At 38.4% G+C, this 11,045-nt stretch overlaps 1 pseudogene; it reads right to left on the reverse strand.

Annotated features, from left to right (window-relative positions):
* Positions 1-9,319: 9,319 nt before the first annotated feature.
* LOC110312191 lies at positions 9,320-10,755 on the reverse strand (annotated as a pseudogene).
* Between the last annotated feature and the right edge of the window lie 290 nt (positions 10,756-11,045).

Here is an 11,045-nt window from a genome sequence, read left to right on the forward strand (position 1 = left end):
CAGCCCCAGGTGGGTGTCTGGCTGTGGGAAGCCACAGAACCCAGCCCACCAGGGGGTGGACAAGGAGCAGTCCAAGGTCTCTGGGCCTCACAGAGGCCAGAGATAGCAGGTTCTCAGTCTGGGGCATCCCAGACACAACTAGACACTGCAAAAGAGCTGAAAGCAAAATGGGGTCCCTGGGGGCAGCTCGGTCATTCCTAGGGCCAAAGGGAGGAGAGGGCAACTGGAGAAGCAGCGCTTGGTGTTTCCCACATGGGTGAGAGTCCTTGGTCTGGACCATGGCTAGAGGACAAGAAGGCCTTCCAGCAGGTTAGACAAATCTCTTTAGGGGAAAACCTACCCCATCATTTAAGAGTTGTGGGCCTTGATGAGCAGAGACAGTCTATGGTTTTAGAGCTTTATTGTAGATAGTCAGAGAGAAAGAGAGAAGGTAGAAAGAAAAAGAAAGGCCAGTCATGGCCACATGGAGAGAGGAGGGAAGGGAGAGATAGAAGGAGGGCTAGAGATGAGAGTAAGAAAGGTGAGAGCTTAAAGAGAGAGAGGAGGGGCCAAGCAGCCCCTTTTATAGTAGGCTGGGCTACCTAGCTGTTGCCAGGTAACTGTGAGGAGGAGCATATCTGGCTATAATCATGTAACTGTCAGGGTGGAGTCTAGCCAGAATGTCAGAATCTTGGAACATTGTCTGTGTGAATGATATCATAGAATTATGGAGTTGGGGGCTCTGTGGTGTCAGGCACCTGTCTCTGGGAATGTGGCTCACTGTTCTGTCTCTTGTAGAGTTTCCTAGTGGGTCTGAATCACCAAAGCCAGGTTCATTCAACCAAAACAGGCTGTCTCTCAGGGTCCCACACCCTTCCTCACCAAGATCATTTTAGAAACACAAATATTTTCATAATTTGTTACAACTATCTGACCCTTCTCATTTGTGGTATGCCCTCCATCCTATAAACATTATGAGATGCTCCTTCATTTTCTCTATTCAACAGAAACTCTTAAATATTTATGCTTCTGATGCTGTTGTTGCCACAAGGATAAAAAGTTCCAGGTTATTTTGTCTCTTCAGAAAATATTTAGCCTGTACACAGAAGGTAAACAGGATAATTAAAGAGAATATTTGGGGAAAAATTATTGACCTCAACAGGATAAACACCTTGACTAGACAGCTATAAAAGTGATAATCTGCTATGCAGAGATTATAATTCTAAATATTTACAGGCTTACAGATGCATGGCTCACTGTTATATCAACATGAAGACTTATCAGTACCTTTATTTAAGAACCAATTGTAAATTTAGTGTATGTTGTTACGCATCCTACAGTCTTTGGGAAGATTGAAACTCTAAGTGATTATATCTTGTCTTGTCTTTGTTGCTTGCCTGCATTATGCTGCCTTTCTCTTTCTCAGCAGTGTTTTATGTCCATGTTTTGCCTGGCAAAGGTAGAGATTTCTTCTGTGATCCTCTGTGATATAGCCATAGGGAGTTCTGGCTATATGTTTCTAGTTATTGAGAGCTGAATTTAAAGCATGGGGATGAACATGGGATAAGTGGGTCCACTGGAGGGAGGTAATCAAAAAATTAGGAACTAAAAGAGGAAGCTCAGATATAAACATCACCAACAGAAAATAAGAAATGGAAAAGAGAAAACAAAATAGATTTTAAAAATGTTAAATATAAATAACTTAAGAAAGAAAATATCCATGAAATATGGAACATCAGTAAAATTAAAAAGCTAAAAATAGTAGGAATAGTTAATGGAAAAGAAATTCAGGTTAAAACCAGAGAGGGTATTTTTATCAAAATCATAGAAGACAATTTTCTTTACTGAGAGATGTTTAACAAATTAAAAACATACAAAAAATAGAGTGGACCAGAAAAGAAACTCTCATCAGGCATAATAATCAAAACACTCAATGACAAGAATATTAAAATCTGAAAATGAAAAAGAACAAATAATATATAAAGGCAGACCTTATAGAATTACACCTGGCTTCTCAAGGAAGCATCTAAAAACCAAAACAGCCTGAAGAGTTTTTCTACTTTAAGAGACATGGATATCAGGTAATACTAACATGCTCAGCAGAATTTTTTAATCAAAAGGATTAAAAAAAGATAATCCATGATAAAACCAAATTAAAGCATTCATCCACAGAATGCACTAGAAGTCTGAAGAGCTTAGTCACAACTATTCCAAGTAAAATAAGGAATAATAAACCCAGACCTGAAGATGAAAAGAAGGGTGAAAATACACATTCCACAACAACAAAACAAAAGCAATCAACACACTGCTCATTAATAATTCTCAACACCAGTAACCTCGAATTCCAAGTCAAAAGACACAGACTAACAGAGTCTATATGGGGCCAAAAAAGATCCATCCTTCTACTGCTAAGAAACACATTTTACCATCAATAGTAGGTATCACCTACAAGAGAAATGATAAAAAAAAAAATACTATTCCAGTACAATTGACCTATATAAGTATGTGAATCCATTTTAATATTTGTCAGACTAAATATACTTCAAGGAAAAACAAATTAGGATTGGGAATGATACTAATTATTCACAAAAGGAAAATTCCATCAAGAGTTTAACAATATCCACCAAAATGATGTTCCAATTCTTAACATATATATATTTAGTGCCCTCAATTGCATAAAAGAAACACTGTTAACATTTTATCTAAGCTCTGCCCCACAGTCACCTAGCAATAGCCCCACAGTTAGGCCTAATTCACTATAAAAGGGGCTGCTGCTTGCCCCCTCCTCTCTTTTGCTCTTGCTTTCCTGCTCCTGCTGTGTCCTCTAGTCCCTTCCCTTCTTACCCCTCTTACTCTCCACATGCTCATGGCCAATCTCTCTCTCTCTCTCTCTCCCTCCCTCCCTCTCCCTCTCTCTCTCTCTCTCTCTCTCTCTCTCTCTCTCTCTCTCTCTCTCTCTCTCTCTCCCTTTCTCTTCCTCTACTACCCTCTTAACTCCCCTCCCCATGCCCTGAATAAACTCTATTTTATTCTATAATGTTGTGTGGTGGTCTCTCATGGAGAAGGGAAGCCTCAGCATGTGACAGCTGGGACACCCTCTTCCCCTGTAACCTATGCCACCCCCTCAGCCTGAAAACTGTTTGCTCAGGTTTCACTGTTAGCAGGAAGAGAGCATCAGGTTGGAGCCTGCCACCCCATCTTTCTGCCACTCCCACTGCTGCTGCCTGCTGCCTTGCTGTTCCAGAGCCAAACACATGGTCACCTGAAACTGAACTCCAGGATGATTTGGCGGGAATGAGCCCCTTCCCCCACCTTCATAACTCAGTGCACCTAATAGTAAAATTGAGATTTGATCAGAACCTGATTTGTCTTAGGTCCGTTCTTTCTTTCTTTCTTTCTTTCTTTCTTTCTTTCTTTCTTTCTTTCTTTCTTTCTTTCTTTCTTTCTTTCTTTTTATTAGGTATTTTTCTCAATTACATTTCCAATGCTATCCCAAAAGTCCCCCATATCCTCCCTTCCATTCCCCTACCCACCCACTCCCACTTTTTGGCCCTGGCGTTCCTCTGTACTGGGGCATATAAATTTTGCATGTCCAATGGGCCTCTCTTTCCACTGATGGCCAACTAGGCCATTTTCTGATACATATGCAGCTAGAGTCAAGAGCTCCGGGGTACTGGTTAGTTCATAATGTTGTTGCACCTAAGGGTTGCACATCTCTTTAGCTCCTTGGATACTTTCTCAAGCTCCTCCATTGGGGGCCCTGTGATTCATCCAATAGCTGACTGTGAGCATCCACTTATGTTTCCTAGGCCCCGGCATAGTCTCACAAGAGACAGCTATATCAGGGTCCTTTCAGCAAAATCTTGCTAGTGTGTGCAATGGAGTCATCGTTTGGAGGCTGATTATGGGATGGATCCCTGGATATGGCAGTCTCTAGATGGTCCATCCTTTTGTCTCACCTCCAAACTTTGTCTCTGTAACTCCTTCCATGGGTGTTTTGTTCCCAATTCTGAGAAGGGGCACAGTGTCCACACTTTGGTCTTCATTCTTCTTCAATTTCACGTGTTTTGCAAATTGTATCTTATATCTCAGGTATACTAAGTTTCTGGGTTAATATCCACTTACCAGTGACTACATATCATTTGAGTTCTTTTGTGATTGGGTTACCTCATTCAGGATGATGCCCTGCAGGTCCAACTATTTTCCTAGGAATTTCATAAATTCATTCTTCTTAATAGCTGAGTAGTACTCCATTGTGTAAATGTACCACATTTTTTGTATCCCTTCCTCTGTTGAGGGGAATCTNGGTTCTTTCCAGCTTCTGGCTATTATAAATAAGGCTGCTATGAACATAGTGGAGCATGTGTCCTTCTTACCAATTAAAACATCTTCTGGATATATGCCCAGGAGTGGAATTGTGGGATCTTCCAGTAGTACTATGTCCAATTTTCTGAGGAACCGCCAGACTGATTTCCAGAGTGTTTGTACAAGCTTGCAATCCCACCAACAATGGAGGAGTCCTCCTCTTTCTCCACACCCTCGCCAGCATCTGCTGTCACATGAATTTTTGATCTTAGCCATTCTGACTGCTGTGAGATGGAATCTCAGGGTTGTTTTGATTTGCATTTGCTGAACATTTTTTTCAGGTGCTTCTCAGTCATTCGGTATTCCTCAGGTGAGAATTCTTTGTTTAGCTCTGAGCCCCATTTTTAATGGGGTTATTTGATTTTCTGGAGTCCACCTTCTTGAGTTCTTTATATATATTGGATATTAGTCCCCTATCTGATTTAGGATAGGTAAAGATCCTTTCCCAATCTTTTGGTGGCCTTTTTGTCTTATTGGCGGTGTCTTTTGCTTTTTCAGAAGCTTTGCAGTTTCATGAGGTCCCATTTGTCAATTCTCGATCTTACAGCACAAGCCATTGCTGTTCTATTCAGGAAATTTTCCCCTGTGCCCATATCTTCGATGCTTTTCCCCTCATCCTCCTCTGTAAGTTTCATTGTCTCTGGTTTTATGTGGAGTTCCTTGATCCACTTAGACTTGACCTTAGTACAAGGAGATAGGAATGGATCAATTCGCATTCTTCTACATGATAACCACCAGTTGTGCCAGCACCATTTGTTGAAAATGCTGTCTTTCTTCCACTGGATGTTTTTAGCTGCCTTGTCGAAGATCAAGTGACCATAGGTGTATGGGTTCATTTCTGGGTCTTCAATTCTATTCCATTAGCTCCGTTCTTTCTCTCATCCATCTAGTTCCTTTTCTTTCAGCTCGAGTCTGCCATCTCAGCCTAACCCGTTCCTCACAAGCCGCTGGAAGGCACGCAACATTCCCCCACACCTGACTACACATCCATAGAACATATATCCCCCTCTTTATCTTTTTATAAACACATCAAACACTGCTACAGATTAAATCATATATTGAGCCTCAGAAATGGACAGGGTAACTTCCCTACTCTGTTCTCACCAATAAACATGTCATATAGGTAAAAAAATTAAAAGAAGACTACCTGATATATAAATCAAAATGTCATAACAGATATTTACAGAACAATTCACCCAAACACAAAATAATATATCTTCTGAGAAGCATACACAATTTTCTTTAAAATTTACTACATTCTCAAACACAAAGCAAATTTCAACAAATAAGAGAAAATTAAAATCACACCCTGCATTTGTCCACCACAGTTAAATATGGATATCAGCATCACTCAAAGAACATAAAGATCAGAAAGTCATGGAAACTAAACAACTCTCTACTAAAAAAAAAAATGTTAAGGAAGAAATTAAGAAAGAAATTTTAAAAAAAGGTAAAATGAAAAAAAATGGAAATATCCCGACCTTATCTAATACTATAGAGTCAGTTATAAGAGGCAAGTTCATAGAACTAAGAGGATAAAACAAAAGAACAAGTCATTCCCAAGAGAGTTGATAACAGTAAATGAAAACAATATAAAGGAATAAATGAAACACAGTTGATTTTTTGTTTAAAAAAAGTAAGATTGACAAACCCATAGTAAAATTGAATAAATAACAGAGAGAGTAAATGTCCAACATAATAAATTATATATGAAAAACGTGACATAATAACAGAAACCAAGTTATTCATGAAAATCAGAAGAACACACTTTAAAATTCTGCATTCCATCAACTTGAAAAATCAATAAGAAATGTTCATTTTCTCAATACATACCAGAACAAATATTAAATCAAAATCAAATAAGCACACCTAAACCCCCAGAAAAAAAAATGAAAGCAGTAATGAGAATTCCACCACCCGAAAATAGCCCTAGGGCAAATGGTTTTACCATTCAATTATGCCAGAGTTTCAAAAATAAACAAGACAAACACTCTTCAAATTATTTCACATAATAGAAACAGAACAACATCACTAAATTTGTTTTCTTAAGCCACTATTATGCTAGTAAATAAGGTACAAAAAGACCCAAAAAGGAAAAATTAAACAAAACATCCTTGTCAATATGTTTCAGTCCAGAGGTTCAGGGGTGTAAATCAGTAATTGTAGTCCACCATATAAACAAACTGAAAGTCAAAAACCATATGATTATCTCATTAGATAGAGAACAGGACTTTTGTTAAATACAACACCATTTCAAGGTTAAAATACTGAAAAAATTAGGGATACATAGGCATATCTAAATATAAAAAAGATAACAGTTTATAGCAAGTCCATACCAAATATCAACTTAAATTGAGAGAAAATCAAAGCAATTATAAAAAAGTTCAAAAAAATGTTGTCTATTTTGTCCATAAATATATATTAGTTGAAGTCTTAGTGATGCCAATAAGACAACTGAAGGAGATGAAAGGCTATAAACTGCCAAAGAAAAGCTCAAAATATACTCATGTGTATATAGTATAATAGTATACACAGTGGCTCTTAAAATTCTATGAAAACTTTTCTATAGCAGACCTCCCCAAAAGAGCAAAGCACCTGAATACAAAATTAACCACAAAATTCAATAGCATTTATTAATAGGCTTTCTCAAATCCCACCACTTCAATATGACAAGGAGACTTCTATTTAAAGCTATAGGCCTTTTGTTGGTGCAGTCACTCCATGATCCGACTTCCAGGCCTGCTGCTGCCACATGGCTACCTCTTTAACTTCGTGCTTCTGTCCCCCTCCATCCTGTTCCTTTCCATGTCTTTCTCTAATCTCTCATCTTCATTTTCATCCTTCCTGTCATTCTTTCCCTGAAGTTCCACCCCTTGCTTCTGAACCAGCTATTCGCTGTTAGATATTAATTATAACCAATCAGCAGTTTAAAAAAAAAAAAAAAACTCCAGAACATCTTTTAGGTTGCCAAAAGCAATTAAGTATTGACTGACCTTTATCTTTTGTGAAGGTGTGGAAGGACAAGCATGTACAAATAGGAAACCAGTGATGCACCAAAGTAATGAAAATATAAAACTCCACCACCTCTTGGCTTTCGGCTGGTACAAAATTAACAATTGAAAATACAGAGACACTCCTTCATACAAAATAAGGAATCTCACCCCAACAAACCTTACTGTATATATATGACAAATTAACAAGAAAAGACATGAGGGAAACATCTTTCTCATTAGTGTCAAGGGAAACTGACCAAGCAACTGAAAGACCTATATGAAAAAATCCTTAAGACATTAAAGAAATAAACTGAGGAAAATATCAGAAGATAGAGAGATCTAAGATATTCAAAGATTGGGTATGATTATATAGTAAAAGTGGCCAAAATCAAATCTATCTCCTTTAAAATTTCAAAACAAAATTTCACTAATATTATTAGGACAATTATCTGTTTCACATGGAAACAGAAAAACATAGGATCTCTAAAATAATTGTAAATAATAATTTTAAAAACTCCTGGAGATATTATGATCTCTATACTTAAACTGTATAACAGAACAATAATAATAATAATCACAGCATTGAGTTAGAAAGAAAACAGACATATTGATCAAAAGAATTGAAGATTCAAATAAAAATCCACACACCAATTTTCTTAAAAACAAATGAGAGACACACACAAGAAAAAGAAAACATTTTCAATAAATGGAGACTGTCAACATGGCTACACTGTTTTTTGTAGAAAAGAAAGTAGGAAATAGCTTTGAACTCATAGGCACAGAAAAACTCTTTAACACAAGAACTAAGAACAATTAACAAATTGAAACTCATGAAATATGAGAAGCTTCTGTATTTGTATTGCAATGACAACTCATTTGGACAAAAGGACAAGATATAAAATAGTAATTTTTTTATCAAATATGCATCTGATATAGAGTTTATATCCAAAATATATAAAAATAAAAACTTGGACATCAAGAAAACAAATAACCCAGTTTACATATGGCATACCGATATAAACAGACAATTTATGACAGGCAATAGCAGAAACCCAAATGGCTGAAAACCACTTAAAGATATGATCAAAATCCATCATCATCAGGGAAATGCAAATCAAAACAACTGTGTTAACTTGTCCAAGTTAACTTGATGTTAACTTACACCAATAAGAACAGTCACAACCAATAAAGCAAGTGACAGCTCATGCTAGGAAGCATTTGGGATAAATGGAACACTGCTCCATTGCTACTGGGAATAAAACTGGTAAATCCACTATGGAAATCAATGTGGGGACTCTTCAGAAGAATGAGAATCAATCCTCAACAGCATTCAGCCATACTAATCTTGGGCATATACCCAAAACATGTTTCCTCTACTAGACAGGCTTGTTCAACTATCTTCATGATGTTCTCTCTCAGGAAACAGAACTACTGAGGGCTGCTTGTGAATGACAAACTTGTTAAAGGGTATGAGTGTTGTCAGGAATTTGAAACTCATTAAATTGCTTCCCTAAGTATTGAAGAGGTTTTTAATTCACTCTTCCAATTTTTTAAAATAAATAAATCTTTATTTAAAAAAAAGATTTGGCTTGGCATACATTGCTACTTTGAAGACTTTTACACATGACCTACCCACCTGGCAGATGCAGAAGGGGGAATATCAGAATATCCCCATTGCACATTGAGAGGTCATGTGAAACAAGGTTAGACATCCTATCCCTCCATTTCTGTGTACAAAGAACTGTTCTGACTACAATCTTGAGGACCAACTAATGACTGGAAGCACAGAGAGAATAGCAGGTTTTCAGGATCTGACCATAATTTCATAGATAGGAGAAAGCCAGTGAAGAGTCAATCCTGACTGGAGTTTGGACCATTGTTTCATTACATTGAAAAATGTCCAAAGCCATGTGATTTGGGTTTTCTGGATGAGAGACCAGTCCCTAGGAATTTCTTAGTACCCCAAAGGAATATTCCTTTTGTTACTCCTGGCACAAACAAAATGTGACATCCCCATCATCTTCATATAAATATCATCACAGTCATAACAGGAATAGGAACCAAAGCACACTGAATTGGCCTGCCTTACTTCCATGAGTTTGTTCATGAGTTCAGCACAAAGCTGAATAAATATCTCTACTACAACATATTTCGACTCATTATAGACCTCTGATGGAGCAGGATACATTTCTGTGGTCAGCTGGCTCAGATTGGTAGTACGGTGCAAAAAGTTCTCCAGGACATCCTCGGAGATGTCATTGTCATACAAATTGATGCTAGTAAGATGGGTGAATTTGACCAGGGCAGGCAGAAGGATCCTGAAGTGAGAATCATCCATCCTACAGTCTTCTAAGTCCAGAGTCTACAGGTTAGCTGCAACATGCTTTAAGAAATCTCTTAAAGGCTTGACATCTAGGTTAGTTAAAGTGACACCTCTCAAGCATAGATGTCTAAGCTGACTGTAGTTCCAACGCTGGGCAAATGACTTCAAGTCTGACTGAGAGAGCTGGCACAGTGTGATCTTGAGGGGCACCAATGGGGCCTCCAGACACTTGAGCAACTCTTTCATCTGGTCTGTGAGAAAATAGACATCATCAATAGTGAGATGCTGGAGACAGCTGAGTTTGCAGAACAGAGAAATGATCTTGCTGATGTTCTGCATCTCCTCTTGAGTGAAAGTCCTTGTTCTAAAGGTGCGTACGAGCATGAGTTTCTGAAGGTTTCTCGTCTTTCTAATGAAAGGTACGAATTTTGCCAGTTTGGACAGATTCCCCACTGTATTCAGTTCTAACTCCTTAATGAACTCTGGCTGTAGAAATTTTAACACATTCCTGACATTGGACACTTCTACTGCCCCTATCTCCAACTTCTCACAGCACATATACAGGAAACTCATCCTTTCCTTTGCCCACTCCAATAACAGTGTTTGGTGTTTATCTTCATGCAGAGAAGACATAAAGGAAAGGTCATGGAACAGCTTCAAATGCTCTTTCTGTGTTCTTGAGTGGGCCTCCACTATTTGCTTCTTAGGCATAGTTCCTACTAAGTAGTCTCTACCCTCTCTCCCATCCTATATATCTAAGGAAGCATGATGTTGTGCATCCCTGAAGTCAACCTTTTTAAGCCTGCACATCCTGGGGCGATACTTCCGTTTCATCCATGTGTCTACTCCATCCAGTATAGCCTGGAAGATCTGAAAGTTGGGTTTATCAATCAACAGCCCAACATGAAGGCAAGGGTAGGGCCAGTACTCGACCAGGATCTTAATTGTCTTTGCATTTTTTTGAGTGCTGGCTTCCTTGAACAGAGTTGGGACGAATTCCCTTATTAGGCACTCCGCATCAGAGACTGTCAATACTTCATTCCTCACCAGGCTCCTGAAAGCCTGATCCTGGAGTGTGGGTGGGGCACGGACCATTCTGACTGATCTTTAGGGAGATGATCCTGATTAGGACACAGGTGACAGAGTGCTGGGATCTGAGTCCCAATTTGTTATTATGCTGTGTCATCATAGCCAGCACATTTGGGTGACGTGAGGATCAATGATGGAGCAAATGTGATTCTGTTTCAGAACATCTTCTGCTTCTTCCTTTGACTGGTTTCAACTTACTTTGAGTAAGCAAAAACCATAAGCTCAATAGCTCTCTGTGTTTCCAACTCATTATAATGAATAATCCACTTACAGGGAAATGTGGGTACCAATGACAT

The sequence above is a fragment of the Mus caroli genome, chromosome 17, assembly GCF_900094665.2.
Source record: "Mus caroli chromosome 17, CAROLI_EIJ_v1.1, whole genome shotgun sequence".
NCBI lineage: Eukaryota > Metazoa > Chordata > Mammalia > Rodentia > Muridae > Mus > Mus caroli.